The sequence below is a fragment of the Cibotium barometz genome, chromosome 12 (genome assembly GCF_041138505.1).
Source record: "Cibotium barometz isolate CiBa-2024 chromosome 12, ASM4113850v1, whole genome shotgun sequence".
NCBI lineage: Eukaryota > Viridiplantae > Streptophyta > Polypodiopsida > Cyatheales > Cibotiaceae > Cibotium > Cibotium barometz.
This window is the reverse complement of record NC_141057.1, coordinates 6991028-7013997: the sequence shown is the minus strand read 5'-3', so window position 1 is coordinate 7013997 and position 22970 is coordinate 6991028.

Below are 22970 nucleotides of genomic sequence, written 5' to 3'. Positions count from 1 at the left end.
AACCATAATGTGATGTGGTCTTCACATATCTCATGATGCGTCTCACTGCATCCAAATGTGGTTTCCTGGGGCTCTGCATAAACTGGCTGACTAGCCCCATAGCATAACTCAAGTCCAGGCGTGTGATAGTCATGTATATGAGACTACCTGATAAAAAACAGAAGCAGGAGGGAGCACACACAAGAGGAGCAAACCCTAATCCATATCCATCAATCATAGAGAAGGAGAGAAGCCATAGTCACCATCTCTCTCACACACACAAAAGAGAACACAACATAGTGTTATGTCCATACTACAAAGTAAACCTAATGTAATGTCCACACCACACATGACCAGCTGGACGCGGTCATAAACACACCACACGATATCCATCTACCATACTGTCACTCTGTCAGCACCCATGTGCTATCCTCTAGCTGTATACGAGCTTGACATTTCAACACTCCCCCTCAAGCTCGACATGTCCATCTCTAGGACTCCCAATCTAGTATGGAAATACTCGAACTTATCCTTACCAAGTGCTTTGGTAAAGATATCTGCAACCTGCTCATCTGTCTGTACATATGTCAAATCAACATGCCCATCTAGCACTTTCTCTCTGATGAAATGATAGTGGACCTCAATATGTTTGGTCCTGGCATGATAAACTGGGTTGCTAGCAAGCTGAATACTACTCATGTTGTCACAATGAATGACAACTCTCATATCACTCTGTAACCTGACATCTTCTAGCAACTTCTTCAACCACATAGCCTCACATGCAGCTATGGCTACTCCACGATACTCTGCCTCTGTGGTAGATAAAGCAACTGTAGGTTGCTTTTTACTCCTCCAACTCACAGCTCCACTACCAAGGCTGAAAACATAGCCACTGGTAGACCTCCTGTCATATGCACTACCGGCCCAATCTGCATCTGTATATCCATAGACATGCATGTCTTTTCCTGATAGAAAAGACCATAATGCACGGTAGTTTTGACGTATCTCAGAATACGTCTCACAGCATCCAAGTGAGGTTTACGAGGACTCTGCATAAACTGACTCACCAAACCAACTGCATAACTGAGATCTGGCCTCGTAATGGTCATGTAGATAAGGCTACCAACCATTTTCCTGTACATGGTGATATCATCAAGCTCATCACCCAAATCAGCCCTAAGCTTCATGTTTTGCTCTAATGGTGTCAACATTGGTTTGCATGCTGTCATACCATACTTTGCCAGCATGTCAAGTGCATATTGCCTTTGCACCAGCCATATACCCTTGCTTGTTCTAATCACCTCAATGCCAAGAAAGAACCGTAAATCACCAAGGTCTTTCATATCAAACTCTTTGCATAAAGAGGCCTTAACCTCATCAATGCCTTTCCCACAATCACCTGTGATAATCAAATCATCAACATAAATGAATATCATCACAATACCATCATGTGTCTTCTTCACATAAAGTGAAGAGTCTGCATTTCCAACCACAAATCCAATACTGACAAGATATCTGCTGATCTTGTCACTCCAAGCACGAGGTGCTTGCTTCAAACCATAGATTGCTTTCTTTAACCTGCAAACAAAGGTAGGATATTTTGGATGTGCATATCCTTCTGGCTGTTCCATGTACACCTCTTCTTGTAGTTCACCATTCAAGAAAGCATTTTTTACATCCATTTGATGTAAAGCCCAACCTTTTTGTGCTGCTAGTGCAATGATAGACCTCACTGTAGCCATCTTAGCCACTGGACTGAAAGTTTTATCATAATCAAGACCATAAGTTTGTGCATATCCTTTAGCGACCAGCCTTGCCCTATGTCTCTCTAGGCTGCCATCTAACTTGCACTTTACCTTATACACCCATTTGCAACCAATTGCATTCTTTCCTTGAGGTAACTCAGCCAATTCCCATGTATCATTTTTGTCCAAAGCATCCATCTCTTCATCCATGGCTTTCTCCCATACATGCTCTCCAATAGCCTCTGTATAGCATGTAGGTTCCACATGCTTCACCATAGATGTCATGTATGCATAGTGCATAGCAAAATCTCGATATGTCAATCTTTCAACTGGATATCTGACTCTCTGGGATCTCCGCAATGCATGCGGGTCACTCTGTATACCTGTAACTCTAGCATGTGGTGGCACATATCTGTCCTGCCTAGCACCAGGTGTGCGTAAAACAGGTATGTCGAGCTGCTCATCCAAACTCTCAGAACTAGATGACTCATAACCTGTGATTCCAATTCCTTCGACTTTCTTCTTGCCTTTATCCATAGCACTACTCCCACCAGTACTCACACTCTCATGTCTCAAACGTCCTGACCATGGACGTACACTGCTACTCTCAGCTTCTGCTGCCTCAAGTGAGTCAATGACTCCCTCATCTTTTGCTTTGTACCAACTAGCAAGCTCATCAAACACCACATCTCGTGAGATGACTACTTGTCTAGTTTGAGGGTTATAACATTTGTAGGCCTTTCGATCCTGTGCATATCCAACAAATGCACATTTCTCTGCCTTAGGATCCAACTTCCATCTTCTTTCGTCAAGCACATGGACATAAGCTACGCATCCAAATACTTTAAGATGTCCAATGTCTGGCCTGTAACCTGTAAGCCGCATCTCTGGCGTGCTTCCATGAATGGCTGCTGTAGGTGTTTTGTTCAAGATATACACTGCAGTAGCACACGCTTCTACCCAATAGTAATCTGGCATGCTCTTTTCATTGAGCATTGCCCTTGCCACTTCACATATGACTCGATTCTTTCTCTCAGCCACACCATTCTGCTGAGGTGTATACCTGCATGTCAACTGTCTTCTTATCCCATGCTTCTTCAAGAAATGCTCAAAAGCTTTTGAGGTGTATTCACCACCTCCATCTGTTCTCAAACATTTAATCCAACAGCCATATTGCTTTTCTACAAGAGCTTTGAAATCCATGAACTTTTCCAGCACTTCACTCTTCTCTCTCAGAAAGTATATCCATGTCATCCTGCTGAAATCATCTATAAATGTCACATAGTATAGACTGCCTTTGATAGATGGATTTTGTGCAGGGCCCCATACATCACTGTGTACTATCTCAATTGGCCTGTTACTCATATTTCCTTCTCTAGGAAACCTCAACCTTGCCTGCTTTCCAAACTGACAGGCTTCACAAACATGCATATGTCCATCATATTTGAATCTAGGCAATCCACTGACAATGCCTCTTGTTTGCATGTTCTTTAATCTCTGTATATTGACATGTCCAATCCTCTTGTGCCACATGTCAATGTCCTGCACAATCCCATTGCTCTTTGAAAACATGGCTGAGCTCAATTCTGGTATGCCTGCATCCAATTTGAACAACCTTCCTTCCTTCTTGCCCTTGGCAATCAATCTACAGCTATGCTTAAAGTCTTCCACAAAACAGCCATTCTCATTGAATCTTACTTGTAGTCCCTGCTCAACCATTTGGCCTACTGATGCCAAATTCTTTGTAATGGATGGTACATATAGTACCTCTGACATATTTTTCACATTTCCATCATGCATCCTCAAAGGCACACTGCCAACATGTGTTATAAGATGCTGAGTATCATCTCCTGTGACCACATAACCATTTGTATCCAATGGTTGCATCTTCTCAAACCACTCACCATGACATGTCATGTGGTTTGAGGCACCTGAATCCATATACCATGACTCATCTCCAGTATTCTGAGAATCCATTGTCCCCATAATGTGCTTCATTGCAAAAAGATGATTTGAACTCCCATCATTGTTACTGGTAGATGCATAATTTCCATGTTGTGGTCTTCCATTCCTCACATCATTCTGCTTTTTGTAACAATCTTTTGCCATATGTCCAAGTTTGCCACAATAGTGACATTCAATCCCATTCAAATTTTGTTGAGGACCTTGCCATCGTCCTCTACCACGAGCACCTGTTCCAACTCTCCCCCTATGGGATTGAAATCCACGACCTCCACGTGATCCAAATGATGACTGTGGATTCTGAAAATTCTGATTTGATTGTGGTTGAGTAAACCTGTCATTCCAACCACTTCCTCCACGGCCTCGAGGGGTAAATCTCCCCCTACCTCGAAAGCCTCTAGATGAGTAATAAGCCTGATTCCTTGCATGCTCATCATTGCTTGACGAGGATGCACCACCTGTAAGACTCATACCACCAAGTCCAAGCTTCAATTCTTTCACAATGAGCAATGGCACAAGCTCATTAAAGTCTGGCATTCCTCCCAACCTTACTGAGATGGAAGTGTCAAAAGATTTGTATTCTTTGCCTAAACCACGCAATGTGAGAGCAACCAAATCATCATCATCCATTGGGGCATGGATTGATGACAAGGAATCTGCATAACCCTTGATTTCCTGAACATACTCATGTATACTCCTATTCCTTCGTGTTACACTGTGAATCTGTTGCTTTAGTTGTATCTTCCTTGCACCAGTGTCTGTCTCATACATTTGGCACAATATACCCCATGCTTCTTTTGGTGTATCTGCATCTTGAATGTGAATAAGCAAGGCATTTGTTACACAGATTGAAAAATAATGCAATACTTTCGAAGACCGCTCTACCCATGGCTTGTGAGCCAGCAACTGAGCATTATTTGGTTGAGGAGGTAGGAATGGCTCCGGGTCTTCATCCGACATGAGACTCCATAAACCTTTGCCTTTCAAAAAACTCTTCATTCGAAACTTCCACACTTGAAAGTTAGTTCTGTCAAGCTTCTCTCCAACAATTTGTATCGGACCATCTCCCATTGTTGCAAAAATATAGTAGATGTACCCCTTTGACAAGTTGTATGCCGAACCTGTAAAGCTTCAAATCTCTCCATCAGATGCTTGCAAATTGTGTGCATTAACATCCCACAATGATTCATCAACAATGTACACTCGATCAAAGTTGAAACCAAATGATACTTCTTCACAAAAAATTTTTTGGTTTTTTTCTCGCCAGTAACCATGCAAAGATTATGCTCTAAATCCTTCAAATCTTGTCCAAATTTGATGTTTATGCATTCATTGGCTTAATAACACATTGCTCCAACATATTCTAGAAGGGTTTGATCAAATTCTTCAAGGTTAATGAGAACCACCAATTTTTGTAGCTCCCTGGTTTGCCTTTTTCTGCATTTGTCAGGTACCACCTCTCACTAAAAGTGCTCTATCTCCTTCAAATCTGATCCAAATTCAAAACTTTTTGAATAAAAAGTTTAGCAACTCCTTGCTCCTTGCTTATACCAAAGGAATTAGTCCAATTCTCAACAGGTAGAGATTAATGCTTGCATTAGTGAAGCTCTGTTTTTGCAACACAGTTCTGTAATTTTGCTAATGATTGGTTATTGAGTTGAATGAGCTCCAAATCCTTCAAGTAAGCTTCCCAAATGTTAATGTCAGCTCCAAACAAGTATTTTCTAAGCTCCAAGTGACTTCAACCTCATGAAAAGACCTTGTAATGATCAAATATGATTGAAAATGATGAAAACTGTCCAAGAATCTGCAAAAAAAAGCGCCGCCTGCTTGTAGGGGTTCTGGGGAGAGGGCATTACACCATTGACATGATAGGCCTCTTAGTTATGACCTAATCTAACATGGGTATAAGGGGTTTGGCTCAATTTTGCTTCAATCTTCCGCATTCGATCCTCCAACAAGCATATGTTCTCTGTTTTTGTAGAGTCCAAAAAACCAGAATTTTTTCCTTCACAAATTGCCTGTAATGCATCGATTTTCCATGCAATGACTTGCCCCAAAGTTGCTAATACATGTGTTCATTCACAATACATGAGAGCCTCAGTGTTTGCTTTGCATTTGATCCAATACATTTGCCAAGACACACTCCTTCATAAGCTTTCCATTAAAGCTTCAAAACAGAAATTTTCTGCTTGCTTTTGCACCTTTAATCTTCTCTTACACTTGCTCTTGATACCTGCAATCCGCAGAGGGGGTCTTGCTACACTTACCAATGGTCCTTAGCTCTCAGATCTGATGCCGGTGTGTGCTCCACAGCTTCTCCTTTGCTCCAAGCTCCAATGGCTTCCTTCACAGCTTTTTCTTCAAGCTTCTTCTTCCCTCTTCTCTCACTCACTCACAAACCCTAATGTTGAGCACCAGGCTCTGATACCATGATAAAAAACAGAAGCAGGAGGGAGCACACACAAGAGAAGCAAACCCTAATCCATATCCATCAATCATAAAGAAGGAGAGAAGCCATAGTCACCATCTCTCTCACACACACAAAAGAGAACACAACATAGTGTTATGTCCACACTACAAAGTAAACCTAATGTAATGTCCACACCACACATGACCAGCTGGACGCGGTCATAAACACACCACACGATATCCATCTACCATACTGTCACTCTGTCAGCACCCATGTGCTATCCTCCAGCTGTATACGAGCTTGACATTTTAACACTACCAACCATCTTCCTGTACATAGAAGGATCATCCAATTCCTCGCCATAATAAGCCCGCAACTTCACATTTTGCTCCAATGGTGTACTCATAGGCTTACACCCTGTCATGCCATACTTTGCCAACATATCCAATGCATATTGGCGCTGTACTAACCAAGTACCTGCATGATCTTTCACCACTTCAATTCCAAGGAAGTATCTCAACTCACCAAGATCTTTCATGTCAAATTGCCCACTCAAAGCTTTCTTGACATGCATCACATCTGCACCATGATCACCTGTGATAATCAAGTCATCCACATAGATGACTAGTAAAACAATCCCATGCTCTGTCTTCTTCACATAGAGTCAAGAATCTGCTGTAGAAATCTGAAAACCAAGAGAGATAAGATATCTGCTCATCTTATCACTCCAAGCACGTGGTGCTTGCTTCAAACCATACAATGCCTTTTTCAATCTGCATACGTGAGTGGGATATCTAGGGTGTACATACCCTTCTGGCTGTGCCATGTACACTTCCTCTTGTAGATCTCCATTCAGAAATGCATTCTTGACATCCATCTGATGAATTTCCCAGCCATTAGCTGCAGCCATAGCAATGACTGCTCTCACTGTGCCCATCTTAGCCACTGGACTAAACGTCTCATCATAGTCCAATCCTTGGGTCTGTGCATAACCCTTTGCTACCAATCTTGCTTTATGTCTCTCAATAGAACCAGCAGATTTGCACTTCACTTTGTAAACCCATTTACATCCAATAACATTCTTGTCCTTTGGTAATGCAACCAAGGCCCATGTATCATTATGGACCAATGCGTCCATCTCAACATCCATTGCTTTTTCCCATACATGCTCTCCAATAGCCTCTGTATAGCATGTAGGTTCCACATGCTTCACCATAGATGTCATATATGCATAGTGCATAGCAAAATCTCTATATGTCAATCTGTCAACAGGATATCTGACTCTCTGGGATCTCCGCAATGCCTGCAGGTCACTCTGTACACCTGTAACTCTAGCATGTGGTGGCACATATCTGTCCTGCCTAGCACCAGCAGGTGTGCGTAAAACAGGTATGCCAAGCTCCTCATCCAAACTCTCTGAACTAGATGACTCATAACCTGTGATTCCAATTCCTTCAACTTTCTTTTTGCCTTTATCCATAGCACTACTCCCAGTGCTCACACTCTCATGCCTCAAACGTCCTGACCATGGACGTACACTGCTACTCTCAGCCTCTGCTGCTGCTGGCCCAGACATAGTAGTAGAACTAGAACTTGCTTGTGGTGGCAAGTTCACATGTACATCAGCCTCAAGTGACTCAATAACACCTTCATCTTTTGCTTTGTACCAACTAGCAAGCTCATCAAACACCACATCACGTGAGATGACCACTTGTCTAGTTTGAGGGTTATAACATTTGTATGCCTTTCGATCCTGTGCATATCCAACAAATACACATTTCTCTGCTTTAGGATCCAACTTCCTTCTTCTTTCATCAGGCACATGTACATAAGCTATGCATCCAAAAACTTTAAGATGTCCAATGTCTGGCTTGTAACCTGTAAGCCGCATCTCTGGCGTGCTTTCATGAATGGCTGCTGTAGGTGTTTTGTTCAATATATATACTACAGTAGCACATGCTTCTGCCCAATAGTAATCTGGCATGCTCTTTTCATTAAGCATTGCCCTTGCCACTTCACACATGACTCTGTTCTTTCTCTCAGCCACACCATTCTGCTGAGGTGTATACCTGCAAGTCAACTGTCTTCTTATTCCATGCTTCCTCAAGAAATGCTCAAAAGCTTTTGAGGTGTATTCACCACCTCCATCTGTCCTCAGACATTTAATCCAACAGCCATATTGCTTTTCTGCGAAAGCTTTGAAATCCATGAACTTTTCCAACACTTCACTCTTCTCTCTCAGAAAGTATATCCATGTCATCCTACTGAAATCATCTATAAATGTCACATAGTATAAACTACCTTTGATAGATGGGTTTTGTGTAGGACCCCATACATCACTGTGCACGATCTCAAGTGGCCTGTTACTCATATTTCCTTCTCTAGGAAACCTCAACCTTGCCTGCTTTCCAAACTGACAGGCTTCACAAACATGCATATGTCCATCATATTTGAACCTAGGCAATCCATTGACAATGCCTCTTGTTTGCATGTTCTTTAATCTCTGTATATTGACATGTCCAATCCTCTTATGCCACATATCAATGTCTTGTACCACATTCCTGCTCTTTGAGAACATGGCTGATTTTAGCTCAGGAATTCCAACATCCAACTTAAACAATCTGCCTTCTTTCTTGCCTTTAGCAATCACTCTACATCCATGTTTGAAATCTTCAACGAAGCATCCATGCTCGTTGAAACGAACCTGTAACACATCTGACATAGACTTTGTCTGACCATTATGCATGACCAATGGTACACTTCCAACATGTGTAATGACATGCTGGGTATCATCACTTGTTTCCACATAGCCTTTTACATCCATAGGCTTCATATGCTCAAACCATTCTCCATGACATGTCATATGGTTTGATGCTCCTGAGTCCATATACCATGTGTCATCATTCTCAGCATTTGTCGTCATAGAACCCACAACATGCTTCATGGCAAACAAATGATTTGCAGTTCCATCATTGCTGCTTGTTGTATAGTTTCCACCACCATGTTGTGCATAATTTCCACCATAATGACCACCACGTTGTGCTCTTCCCCCTCTCAAATCATTCTGTTTGCGGAAACAATCTCTCGCCATATGACCATATTTGCCACAATAATGGCATTCCACATCTTGCATAGAATTTTGTTGGCCTTGCCAATGTCCTCGACCACGGGGGGTACCTCTGCCTCTCTGAGGTGCATATCCACGACCACCTCGAGCACCATATGAAGGCTGAAAATTCTGTTGTGGAGGCCTGTCCTACCATCCACGACCATTACCACCACGTCCACGTGATGCAAATCTCCCCCTGCCTCTAAAGCCTCTCTGCGAGTAGAAAGCCTGATTTCTGCCATCATCATGGCTAGTAGATGCATCCAGAAATGAATCACTGAGCTTGATTTCCTCAACCAACAAGAGTGAAACCAACTCATCGAAGTCGGGTAGACCTGTACTCCTCACTGAGATAGATGTATCAAAGGATTTGTATTCCTTGCCAAGACCACGCAAGGTAATATCCACCAAATCATCATCAGGCATGGGGGCATTTATTGTGGCCAATGCATCTGCAAACTTCTTGATTTCTTGCACATAATCATGTATGCTCCTTTTATTCCTTTTCACATTGTGTATCTGCTATCGCAATTGAGAGTTGTGAGCACTCGTATCTGTATCAAACATCTTGACCAAAGTATCCCATGCATCTTTGGGATTCTCAGCATCCTGAATGTGTATGAGCATAGCATCAGAAATACATATAGAAAAATAATGCAGCACTTTGAATGCTCTCTCTGACCATTGCTTATGAGCAATAAGCTGCTGCTGTGTAGGTTGTCGAGGTAGCTCAGGCTCAGGCTCAGCACCTGTAATGAGATTCCAAAATCCTTTCCCTTTCAAGAAACTCTTTATCCTGTACTTCCATGCCTGGAAGTTCTTTCTATCCAGCTTTTCACCAACAATCTGAACTGGATTGTCCGACATGTTTGCTCAATGCATACACCTTCCGCACACTTCAAATCTGTAAATGAGCCTTCCTCAGCTCAACCACACTCCAATGAATGTTCCAGATACTCCAAGGTAGCTAACAAACTCCAAATTTGATGTAGAAAATCAACCTGTAATCATCCAAGATGAACTGACTCACTCAGTGCGGGATACCCTGAATTGACACGCCTTCCAAGGCTCCAAATCACAATGTAATGGTGCAATCAAGTATGGGCAACTTGCATTAACACCTAATCAACCTCAATGTTGAGTATCAACACCATCTGACATGTGTACATATCAATTTTTGAAAACCCCTTTCTCTGTTTTTGGAAAAACCAGAAAAACTAGAAAAACCAGTAGAAAATTTGCTCTAATTCCTTCAATATTTGTCCAAATTGGGCAACCAGGCATTCATTAGCTTAGCATTAGTATCCATCAACTCCATGTAAGAGGAATTTGTCCAATTGTAAAAGACCAAGGATTAATTGCTCAATTAAAAATGCTCTGTTTCTCTGCAACCAGTGGACAGCCTGTTTTAATCAGTTCATTCCCAGCTCAATTAGGCATAATTGACCAAAAAAATCACATATCCCTCTTCTCCAAAGTGTAAAGCATCCAATTGCTAAAGAAATTGTGGAAGATATCAAGCACCAAGTTGAAATTTGATCTCCTCGTAGTCAAAAAACCAGAAAACTGCCCTGTTTTCACTGTTTGAGCTGTGCCGCCTGCAATTAGGGGACTTGGGAGTGATTATAGTGTTGTTTGATGAGGTATTCAAGTCCCCAACACTCCTAGGTACATGTGCAATCCACCAATGGTTGGATTTTAGCCAAAATCACACTCCAAATGCTTCAATTTTGGGCTTCTTTTTCACTGTTTTGTGAGAGCTCAAAAACCAGAGATTTTCACACTTTGAAATGCATTCAAATTGCTCCAAAATCACAATAGGGCTTGCATAAGAGTTGCCATTAAATCCCTCATTGTCAGATACATGTTTGCTTTGCCAGATTTACATGTATTTCCACCATACATCAATGTTGCCAAGCTTTAATGGAAAGCTTCAAAAACCAAAATTTTTCTTTGCTTTGATTTGCTTTGCTTTTGCCTGTATCACCTGCAATCCGCTCAAGGATGTTTAGAAGACCTTATCCGGTAGGCCAAGCTCTCAGATCTGATAGTATTTGGTGTGCTCCAAGCTTCACAGCTCCAATGGCCAGCTTCACGGCTTCTTTTCACAGCTTCTTCTCCCTCTTCACTCACTCACTCATAAACCCTAATAAACAGCACAAGGCTCTGATACCATGTTGAAAGAACGGTAGAGGGAGAGGAGACACACACACAGGAGCAAACCCTAATGTATATTACAAACCCTAACCATCGAGAGAAGCCATGTCCACTCTACCACAAAGCATAATGCACTAATCCATAATCCACACAACACACAATGAGTTGTGTCCACACTCTACTAACCCTAGCTAATGTCCACACACTATGACCAGCTGGACACGCGGTCATTTATGTCTCACACATGTTCCTACCTAATCTGCCAGCACATAGCATAGCTGGCTCACACTGACATCGAGCTTGAATCTCAACACATTGGAGATTTATATCTTGGCACCTTATCTTCTTCAACTCGAGTTTTACGAGGGGTTTTACATGTCCCAGAACTTCAACGTAATCTTCTTTCAGTTGCAAGACTTGTTGATCTTGGTTTGTTTGTTGGATTCGACCACACCAAATGCCGCATTGAGAAAGATGGACAGATTATTGCAACTGCTTCTCGTAATGGCAATTTGTTTGAGCTCTCTCTTAATGATGCTGTAGCAAATGTTGTCACTGCTCCAGGTGATCATAATTGCAAGATATGGCATCATTGCTTTGTTCATGCTGATTTCTCAAAGCTTCTTAATCTTCATCGTCAAGGTCTTGTACGTGGAATGGATCTTAAAGCTCATCCTCATATGGGAATCTGTGAGTTTTGTGCTCTTGGCAAACACAATCCTAAACCCTTTCCTCTCATTAGGAACTCAATGGAGTCTTTTTGGGCCCTTTAATTTGCCATGAGATTATGGAAACGTTTAACTTTTTGACAAATAGGAGCCCGCCATAAAAGCAAAAACCAATGGTTTGTAAGAGAGGTGTAAGAGTGGTCAAAGGGTGCACTTTTTTTCCCAAAAAGGGGAGGGGGTAATTTTACAATTTTCGGACCTCCATAACTTCTACATACAAGCTCCGATTTGAGCGAAGATTACAGATCCGTGATCTACGCATCAAGAGCTTTCCATAGATATGTTACATGATATGGTTTTATCTGCTAGATTTTAAATTCCATTTTCCCCCCAAAATTCAAATTCGAATAAAGTAGCCGTTTTGAAGCTTCAAATTAGAAAACGTTTCTTCTTAAGAGAAAAGGTTTGACTCCCTTAAACTGCCAAATAAAAGGGCCCAAGAAGACTCCATTGAGTTCCTAATGCTCGAATTCAGTTCATTCTCATGATTTGTTGGATCTTGTTCATACCGACATTTGTGGACCTTTGCCTCCATCGAGAACACAACATCGTTATTTCATTACGTTTATTGATGATTACTCATGGTATACAGTTGTTTTCTTGCTTCGACAAAAATCTGAGGCGTTATCTATTTTTAAGCAATTTCACAAGGCTGCCGAACTTCAAACTGGTCGTCGTCTCAAGAAACTTTGCAGCGATAATGGTGGAGAATATGTGTCTCGTGAGTTTGAGAGTTATTGTACGGACCATGGTATTCATCATGAACATACTATTCCATATTCACCTCAACAGAATGGTGTTGCTGAACGTAAGAATCACACTATTATCAATGCTATACGATGTATGCTGATTCATTCTGGGTTATCTCGTGTTTTCTGGAGTGAAGCTCTCTTGACAGTAGTCTTTGTTCAGAATCATCTTCCTACTACTGCTCCTTCTGGTAAGATACCCATCACAGCATGGACAGGTGAAATTCCTTCTGTATCTCATTTTCGAACCTTTGGATGTATTGCTTATATTCATGTTCCTAAAGAAACACGAGCAAAGCTTGATGCTCCTGGGCTTAAAGTTATTTTTATTGGGTATTCTGACACTTCCAAAGGCTACAAATTCTATGACCCGTCCTCCAAGAAAGTGCTTGTGAATCGTGATGCTATTTTCAATGAGCAGCTTATGGGTGGTACATGGTCCATGGATGATTTTGATGATACTAAATCTTTGCTTCAAGCTTTTCCATTCTTGTGTGATGATGAATCGTCTTCTATAGAGCAACTTTCCTCTTCACAACGATCTAAAGAGCAACTTGAGCAACTTTCCTCTTCACAACCATTGATTCCGAATGCTGTCATTGATGATGTTGACATTTTTATTGATCTGCCTATTGATTTTGAGCATGGTTCTTGTCATGTTTATGATGAAGATTTTGAGGCTAATATTTTCTCTACTTCTGAAGATCCGGCCATGTACAGTGATGCTATATGTTCTCCACAAAAGGATCAATGGCAAGAGGCTATGGAAGCAGAGTACGATTCTCTTATCTCTAAAGGTACATGGATACTCACTGAGCTGCCTCCTGGCCGTACTGCCATTAAGTGTAAGTGGGTATATAAGACAAAATTTAAAGCAGATGGATCCTTTGACAAATTCAAGGCACGTTTAGTTGCCAAAGGTTATTCTCAAGTTGTTGGCGTTGATTATCATGAAACCTTTTCACCAGTTGTTCGCATTACTAGTATTCAGGTTTTATTGGCATTTGCTGTTCAATTTGACTTAGCAATTCATCAGATGGACGTGCGCACAGCTTTCTTGAATGGAGATTTGAATGAAGAAATTTACATGGAACAGCCAGAAGGATTTGTTATTGCAGGTAAGGAAGATCTTGTTGCTCGTCTTCATAGGGCTTTATATGGTCTTAAACAAGCTTCACGGGCCTGGTACATCAAGTTTGATCTTTTTCTTACCTCCCATGGCTTTCTCTCTTGCTCTTCTGATCCCAACTTATTTACCAAACACCAAAATGGTAGTTTTGTAATCCTTGCCCTTTATGTGGATGATACAATCCTTGTTTCCAATGATTTGGGATTTCTACACCAAAGTAAGCAGTTGTTATATTCGGCATTTGATATGGTGGATCTTGGAGAGCTTCACTCGTGTCTTGGCATTCAGATTCAAAGGGATCGCAGCAAAGGTATTTTATTACTTCGACAGTCAAAGTTTATTGAAGATACTATTAAGAAGTTTGGTTTGGAATCTGCACATTCAGCAACTACTCCTTGTCTTGCGAGTGCCATGAAAAACACTTCTGATGGTGGTGGCCAGCTTGTTACAAATCAACCATATGCTAATTTGGTTGGATGTCTTCAAGTTGGTTTGAACAGTCAAAACATATTGCTGTACATTACCATTATGTTCGATACGAAGTACGCAAAGGCACTATCATGATTGAACATTGTCCAAGTGACCAGATGATTGCAGATATTCTTACCAAAGGTCTCAATGAGTCACGCTTCATTCTCTTGCGCTCAGAGCTTGGAGTTGCCTCGGGCTCACTCTTTCTAGATTAGGCTCTTTACTCTTATGGTAGCTTTGTACATATATCGTTGTAATCTTCTAGACACCATGCACTTTGCACATTTCACAATTGCACACTATGACCTCTTGGTCCTTTTGTATATTTGTACATAGATGCACAATGCACTTTCACATCATTACTTCTGGTTCATATTTTCACATTTGTATAGGGGCTTGGGTTTTTCCCTTGTACTCCCCAAGGGTTTTTTCATCCATAGCTAGAGACCCTTGTTTGAGTGGGAGTGTTGGAGCTCTATATATGGCTCACTCTACCTAACTTGGTCTCATCTATATATATGTATCTTCTCCTCAATATGAATCAGTCTTTGGGAGCGTACATGATGTGTCTCTTGTCTCGTCTCTTTCTCTCTACATTTCAACAAAAGCTACTAATGACACCACAATCTTGTGTATTCCTCTTTTCATCAATTCTTTGTGTTCGAAAATGCTTGCCTTCACACCATATAGCATTGAACATAGTGCACTGGACCAAAATAGAAGCAATATTTGTGTAAGTAATGTGAATAAATAGTAAAAGCAAATCACTTACAACTAATGCAAAACATTAGTTCTATGTACCTTTAACATGCATCCTCGTGCATACTTTCATTTTTTCCGCCGTGATATGCAGCCCCTCGCTGCTCTCTGCTCTCTCCGTTTCCTCATGCAACCACTCAACATGGATATCATTCCGAAGTGTTGCTAGATGCTTAGGGTACGCCTTACGAGAGCCATGTTGCCTCCAAAAGAGAGCTCTTTCTACTTGCCTTTTTGTCTTTGCATCCTCATATCTTGTAACCCATCTGCTCATCACATCACTATTAAGGATGCAAGTGCAATTGAGATCATCAATCAATGTTCTGTCAATTACTTTACTCTGTCCTTTTCCTTGAGGCACAATAGAGGTCATCCTCAAGTCCTCTTCATTGCTCCATAGTCACGGCAAAGAGCTGTCCACCTGACCAAGAAATTCTGAAATATATACAAGAGACTCTTGTATCAACCAACCCTCGGCCATGCTTCCTTCGGGCCTTGCACTTTGCCTCACAAAGTCTTTTAAGGTCTTCATGAAGCGCTCTAGGAAGAACATCCAACGTGCATGCACAGTGCCACATAAAGCAATTTCGTCCACTAAATGCACAATGAGATGTAGTTGACTTGTGAGAATGGTTCGCGGAAAAGTCTCCTCTACCAAACAAACCACCTCCACTGCCATAACACGCGCATCATCCAACGTGGCTGGATCAATTGCTTTGGAACTAACATATCTGAAAAATAAATTAATAGTACGTTATACCTCATGCACATTCATTTTTTGCAAGGTATAATGAAGGGTGATCTGACATGGATTTTACATACCTCACAAGCTCGCCCATCTTATAAATACATTTTTTCAAACTCTTGTTTGCACAATGGTCGATGCTAGTAGAGGTAGTATGAACTGCGCACATAAGAGCACATGTATATATGGTTTAGGGCATTACAAAATTTAATTTCAACGTACAAGACTTAGAAAACACTTACTTGGAGCATCTTGTGCCAATTGTGGGACTTCAATGCATATAGTTGCTCAACGCCTCTTTTCTTAGTGGTTGTAAAGACTCCCTTCAATGATCTCATGCATCCAGTGGGAGTACGCAAAGTGGTGATGGCCTGCTTTACCTGCCTCTCCTCTTTCTTTGATATAATCCATGGTGTAGGCGGAAGACGAACGTGCCCACCCTCCTCTCATGGCCAAGCTTGACGCATACATCCTGCGACCTGCAAATCCTCCCGTACGCTAACATTGTCTTGTTTACCAATAACATGTTCCCAAATACCAGATCCCACATTCTTGAAGATGTGCATGGGATCAAGAAGATGGTTGATCTTAAGATGGTAGCCGGAAAAAAATGGAGTACCTACACAAGGGATTGCTCTATGTGATCTTTCATCCAATTAGAGACTACACAAAACAAGATTGAAAAACATTACTATACATGTTCATGCCATCTGGAGGAAGAACATTTGTAGACTTCCAAATACGCTTCCAATCTTTTGCACGAAGTGTTTGTGGAGGAATGTTACTCTTACTAGCAACATATTTAGGATGATCTAACGGATGATCTGATGGAAGAAATCGATGATGATTATCGAATATGGTCTTACACAAACCGTCAGCATACTCATGTAGTACTAACGAAGGGCCACAAACAGGACATGCATGTTTACCCGATGTTTTCAAACCTGTTAAAATATAAAAAATAAAAGTTAGAATAATAAAGTCAATAGTTATAATTAATATAGCCAATAGTATTAGAGTAGGGAGGTAATTAGAATTCTTACCAGAACAATCGTTGTATCCTGCAAAGTCATGCATTGTCCACATCAACACTACTTTTAAGTCGAAGTGTCGAGAGGAGGGAGGCCTACTAATGTCCACCACCGCAACACCTCTCCATAGTTCCTCCAACTCATCAATCAACGGTTCGAGATAAACATCCATATGCTTGACTTTATGTTTCCCTGGAATTAGAAGGGATAACATAAGATGTCCCTTCTTGATCGCCATTGATGGTGGAAGGTTGTAATTCACCAACACAACTGGCCACATGCTGTATGCGGTGCTTTTGAAACCAAATGGATTCACTCCATCCATACCTAGGCCAAGTCTCAAGTTTCTGGGCTCTATTTGAAAGCTAGGCCACTCAGCTTCAATATGCTTCCAAGAAGGAGTGTCCACATGCCATCATCCGATCGATGTGAGGAATGCCATGACATGAGCTCTGCTATGGATTTGCACTTGAACATGTGTTTGATGCAAGGAATTATAGGAAAGTGTCGCAAGACTTTACAAGGTACATCAAAACTCTTCACATCTGTTCTATACCTTGTGATGCATGCATGTATGCGATCATAATCCAATCCTCCAAGAGATGTCACATAGCGCCTCGCTATGTCTCTTGAGGTGGGTAGTCTATTCCCTTTGGAAGCATGTTTGATAATAGCCTGCATCCAATATCATCAATTAGCCCTAAATCCTAAATCCTAAACCCTAAACCGTAAACCCTAAACCACTAATTCAAATTTGCCAGTTAGAATGCTTACTTCAATAATGCGTCAAGACTTGCATTGCTGTTTGTATATTGAGTAGTTCAAGTAAAGCACATAAAATAGAGAATGTGCACCCTACAAAAACCGGTGTCGATGAAGCCTTGTAAAGATGCTCTTGTTCCATATCATCATCATCCATACCTTTGGGATCATCCCTAAAAAGATACCGCACCATATCATCAAACACTTCCTCTTCCACAACTTCGTGGGGTGCAGGGCTATTGTCATCCCTTTTCCACTCATCTCTGACAATAGATCCCGAAGCTCTAGCATCATCTCGTCCACACTTTGCGTGCTCTCGCCACACGTAGGGCACCATGTTAGGGTGTGGTACTACATCGTGCTTCAATTAGAGTATATATATTACAACTCCATTAATTTGGACACCATGAGTCATTTGAATACTATCAATTTACATCTACTCACCTCTAAAGCTGTTTGATTCCATTCTCCATACATGGAGATGTGATTGAAGGTAATTCAACGCGCTCGTACAATGCATCCTTAACATCGATTACACATACACTTGATCCTTTGTCCCAACCACACATCGCGATTATGATGACACATTGTCTCATGCTCACCAGAACTGCTTGAGGAGGTTGATGACATTCTATGTACAAAAGAGCAAACACATAATCATAATCAGGTTTTAATGAAAGTATAAAAAGTCTCTATATCCTGTGTTGATCGCGTGTAATAGCGTGTCTCACTATTTTAAATCGCGTTTAACAGCACGTCTAGCTGTGTAAAATCGCGTGTATGAACGCGGCTATTTATTATACACGCGAATATACACACTCTCCTACACGCGACCACCTGTCTATACCTAACACATAACCCGCCGCCTTCTCCAAAAACCATTTTCAAACTCCATCTTTCCTCTCCTTCGTCGCCGCGCCAAATCTTCCCTCTTCCAACAGAGAACTAAAGCCAAGTGCAAGGAGCAGACACGGGTGAAGGAAACCAGCCAAAAAGAAGACTCACTTTTCCAGAGGTGAGTCAGTTTGTCCTTTGTCCTGTCTCTTTCCTTCCATTTGTTTATGCGATTGTCTCTTTTCCTTATGCGATTGTCTCCGTCCTTCTCTGGTCGTGCCTGCTTCAATATTTTTATGAACGATAGTGACAGTCTAGGCTCTCTTTTTAAGAAAGATTTATCGGTGGTCTGTCATTTTCGAAAAAGTTTTTGCGCAGGCCGCGTGTACGAGCGCGTGTATGTCTGCGTGTACCCTGTTTGCATAGATTGTTCACGCGAAGATACACGCATTTTTGGACGAGTTTTTACACGCGACTGTGTTTGTCCTTAAAGTTTACCCATGCTTGCGTGTCTTGCTTGTCCTCTTGTCCAGCTTGCATGTTTGGTCATCCAAAGCAGATTCTTCATGTATATACTTTTATTTTTGTAGATTCTTCATGGATCCAGGTTCTTCATCCAATCCATTTGCATATGGCACTTGGATGATGGAGATGCTAAATCATTTTGGGCGCCATCCTGGTCCAGTTGAGCTTACAGAGTACATGTATGCCCATCCCCCTCCTGGATTCCCTGGTATGGTCACCCCGCCCCCGAGAATCCATGTCACTCCACTGCCGTCTAGAGTCCGGCAAGATGGCATGCAGCTTCTCCTCTTCCACGCCCACTGAGGAGACATACCCCATCCCAGACACACTCACGCACACCCTCCCAGCACTACAAGGGATCGGGCTCATACCCGTGCTCGTAGCCGTGGAAAATGACTTGTGGAAAAAAAGTAACGGGCCCGTGTATCAACGCGTGTATCATCGCGGTCAGAGACATGCATGTAAAAGCGCGTGTATAGAAGCAGTCAGACGCGCTGATACGAGGGCGTATACACGTGTTTTGTCAGTTTAGCTACACTTATACACGTGCATTTCACAGAGTATCCGCATATATACACGCGACTTTTACAGAGTTGATGCATCTATACACGCGAATAGAGAGCAAAAAAAAAAATCCAGAGAGTGCTATTTGGTACCTGAATGCTGTTCCAGCATTTCAGCAGCCAATAGCACTCTGTGGATTTTTTTTTGGTACATTGCACCATCCATGAGGAAGATTTAGTACATTGTCATTACACGATCCAAGAACGACATGAATGCATACATTGTCAATACACAATTCAAGACAGACATGAATGCAATACTATCAATTCACGATTCAATATTACATCTGGATCCATCGTGCCTCCACATGCTGCTTGCTCTTCACGCCACCCTCTGCTCGTTTCTTTGCCTCCTTCCACTCGCGTTTGTGCGCAGTGGCATGTTTCTCGGCAAGATAGCCACCCACAGCTACATTTAGCCCATCATCGTACACGAGTTTCTTAAGGTAAGATCTTTTATTACTTAAGATCTCCCTTATTCGTGTCCTTCCCCATACATCCGAGAATGTCGCATATGGGGGATTGGGGTACCAACTATGTACAGCATCTATCACCTCCCCAACTAATCGGCTATTTTGATCTTTAAATCTAATAAAACAATTTCTGTACAAGTTTGAAACTACCCCACGCATGTACTCCATTACCTCTTTCCCCCTCGCATCCATCACTACCCCGCTCCTATCCGTCACATCATAGCAGATCACTCCTCGGGGAGTGTGTCTAGGACGGGGTATGTCTCCTCAGTGGGCGTGGAAGAGGAGAAGCTGCATGCCGTCTCGTGAGACTCGCAGGCATAGACAGCAGTGGAGTGACATGGATACTCGGGGGCGGGGTATAGATACCAGGCAATCCAGGAGGGGGATGGGCATACATGTACTCTGTAAGCTCAACTGGACCAGATGGCGCCCAAAATGATTTAGCATCTCCATCATCCACCAAGTGCCGTACGCAAATGGATCGGATGAAGAACCTGGATCCATGAAGAATCTGCAAAAATAAAAGTATATACATGAAGGATCCATGAAGGGAAACACTCTATGTATCAAAGCACAGTCGCCATGAAGGGAATCAATCTATGTATCAAAGCACAAATGCAAGCTAGCACATTTGATTTTGTGAAGGCAAGCCATATGCAGATGGGATCATCTCTCTCTTGAGTTGGATTGCAAGCATGGGTGAAACACATTCGCGTGTAAAAACCCATCCAAAAACGCGTGTATATGCGCATGAACAGTCTGTGCAAACAGGGTACACGCAGACATACACGCGTTCTTACACGCGGCCTGCGCAAAAAAAGATTTGAAAACGACCGACCACCGATAAATCTTTCTTGTAAAAAAAGCCCAAACTGTCACAAAAGTACTGAAGCAGGCAGACCAGAGAATGTTGAGATATCGAGCTCGTCTAGTGAGGCGGTGGACACTGATGACCCGCCTGGGGGATAGGCCCCATACTTACGCCACTGGCACATGGTTGGTGAGATCTTGGGTGATATGCGGCCAGTGGGATGACAGGCTGTGTGACAGCCATTCTAGAGACTGGCATAGTTATAGCGCCAGCTCATTTAGTTGGGTTCACACTATAGAGAACCCGTGTATGTAGTGGTTGAGTACCTTTCATATTATGTGTACTCTTATCTTGTATATGGTGTGTTGAGTGTTGAGTGAAGAAGAAGAAGATTTTCAGCCTCTCACCTTGTGTGTTCTCTATTAGGGTTTTGTGATTGTGTGTGTGTGCTTGCAAGAGCTCAAGCTCTCTTCCCCCCTGCATCTTTTCAGAGAAGGACGGAAAAGAGACAATCGCATAAACAAATGGAAGGAAAGAGACAAGACAAAGGACAAACTGACTCACCTCTAAAAAAGTGAGTCTTCTTTTTGGCTGGTTTCCTTCACCCGTGTCTGCTCCTTGCACCCATGTCTGCTCCTTGCACTTGGCTTTAGTGCTCTGTTGGAAGAGGCAGGGACGAAGGAGAGGAAAGCTGAGTTTGAAAATGATTTTTTGGAGAAGGCGGCGGGTTATTTTAGGTATAGACAAGTGGTCGCGTGTAGGAGCGCGTGTATTTTCACGTGTATAATAAAACAGCCGCGTTTATACACGCAATTTTAAGGATGTAGATGCGCTGTTACACGTGATTTAAAACAGTGAGACGCGCTTTTACACACAATTAACACAAGATACAGCCGCATTTATACACGCAATTTTTAAGGATATAGACGCGCTGTTACACGTGATTAACACAAGATATAGAAACTTTTTATACTTTCATTAAAAACTGATTATGATTATGTGTTTGCTCTTTTATACATAGGATGTCATCAACCTCCTCAAGCAGTTCTGGTGAGGATGAGACAATGCATCATCGTAATCGCGACGTGTGGTTGGGACAAAGGATCAAGTGTATGTGTAATCGATGTCAAGGATGCATTGCACGAGCGCGTCGAATTACCTTGAATCACATCTCCATGTATGGAGAATGGAATCAAACAGGTTTAGAGGTGAGTAGATGTAAATTGATAGTATTCAAATGACTCATGGTATCCAAATTAAACTAATGGAGTTGTAATATATATACTCTAATTGAAGCAGGATGCAGTACCATACCCTAACATGGTGCCCTATGCGTGGCGAGAGCACGCAAAGCGTCGATGAGATGATGCTGGAGCTTCAGGATCTATTGTCAGAGATGAGTGGGAAAGGGATGACAATAGCCCTGCACCCCACAAAGTTGTGGAAGAGGAAGTGTTTGATGATATGGTGCGGTATCTTTTTAGGGATGATCCCAAAGGTATGAACGCCGATGATATGGAACAAGAACATCTTTACAAGGCTTCATCGACACCGGTTTTTGAAGGGTGCACATTCTCTATTTTACGTGCTTCACTTGAACTACTCAATATACAAACAGTTTATGGATGAAGCAATGCAAGTCTTGACGCATTATTGAAGTAAGCATTCTAACTTGCAAATTTGAATTAGTGATTTAGGGTTTAGGGTTTAGGGTTTAGGGCTAATTGATGATATTGGATGCAGGCTATTATCAAACATGCTTCCAAAGGGGAATAGACTACCCACCTCAAGAGACATAGCGAGGCACTATGTGACATCTCTTGGAGGATTGGATTATGATCGCATACATGCATGCGTCAATGATTGAATTCTCTTTTGTGGGACGCATAAGGAGGCTCGACATTGTCCCACTTGTGGTGAAGCAAGATATAGAACAGATGTGAAGAGTTTTGATGTACCTCGTAAAGTCTTGCGACAGTTTTCTATAATTCCTCGCATCAAACACATGTTCAAGTGCAAATC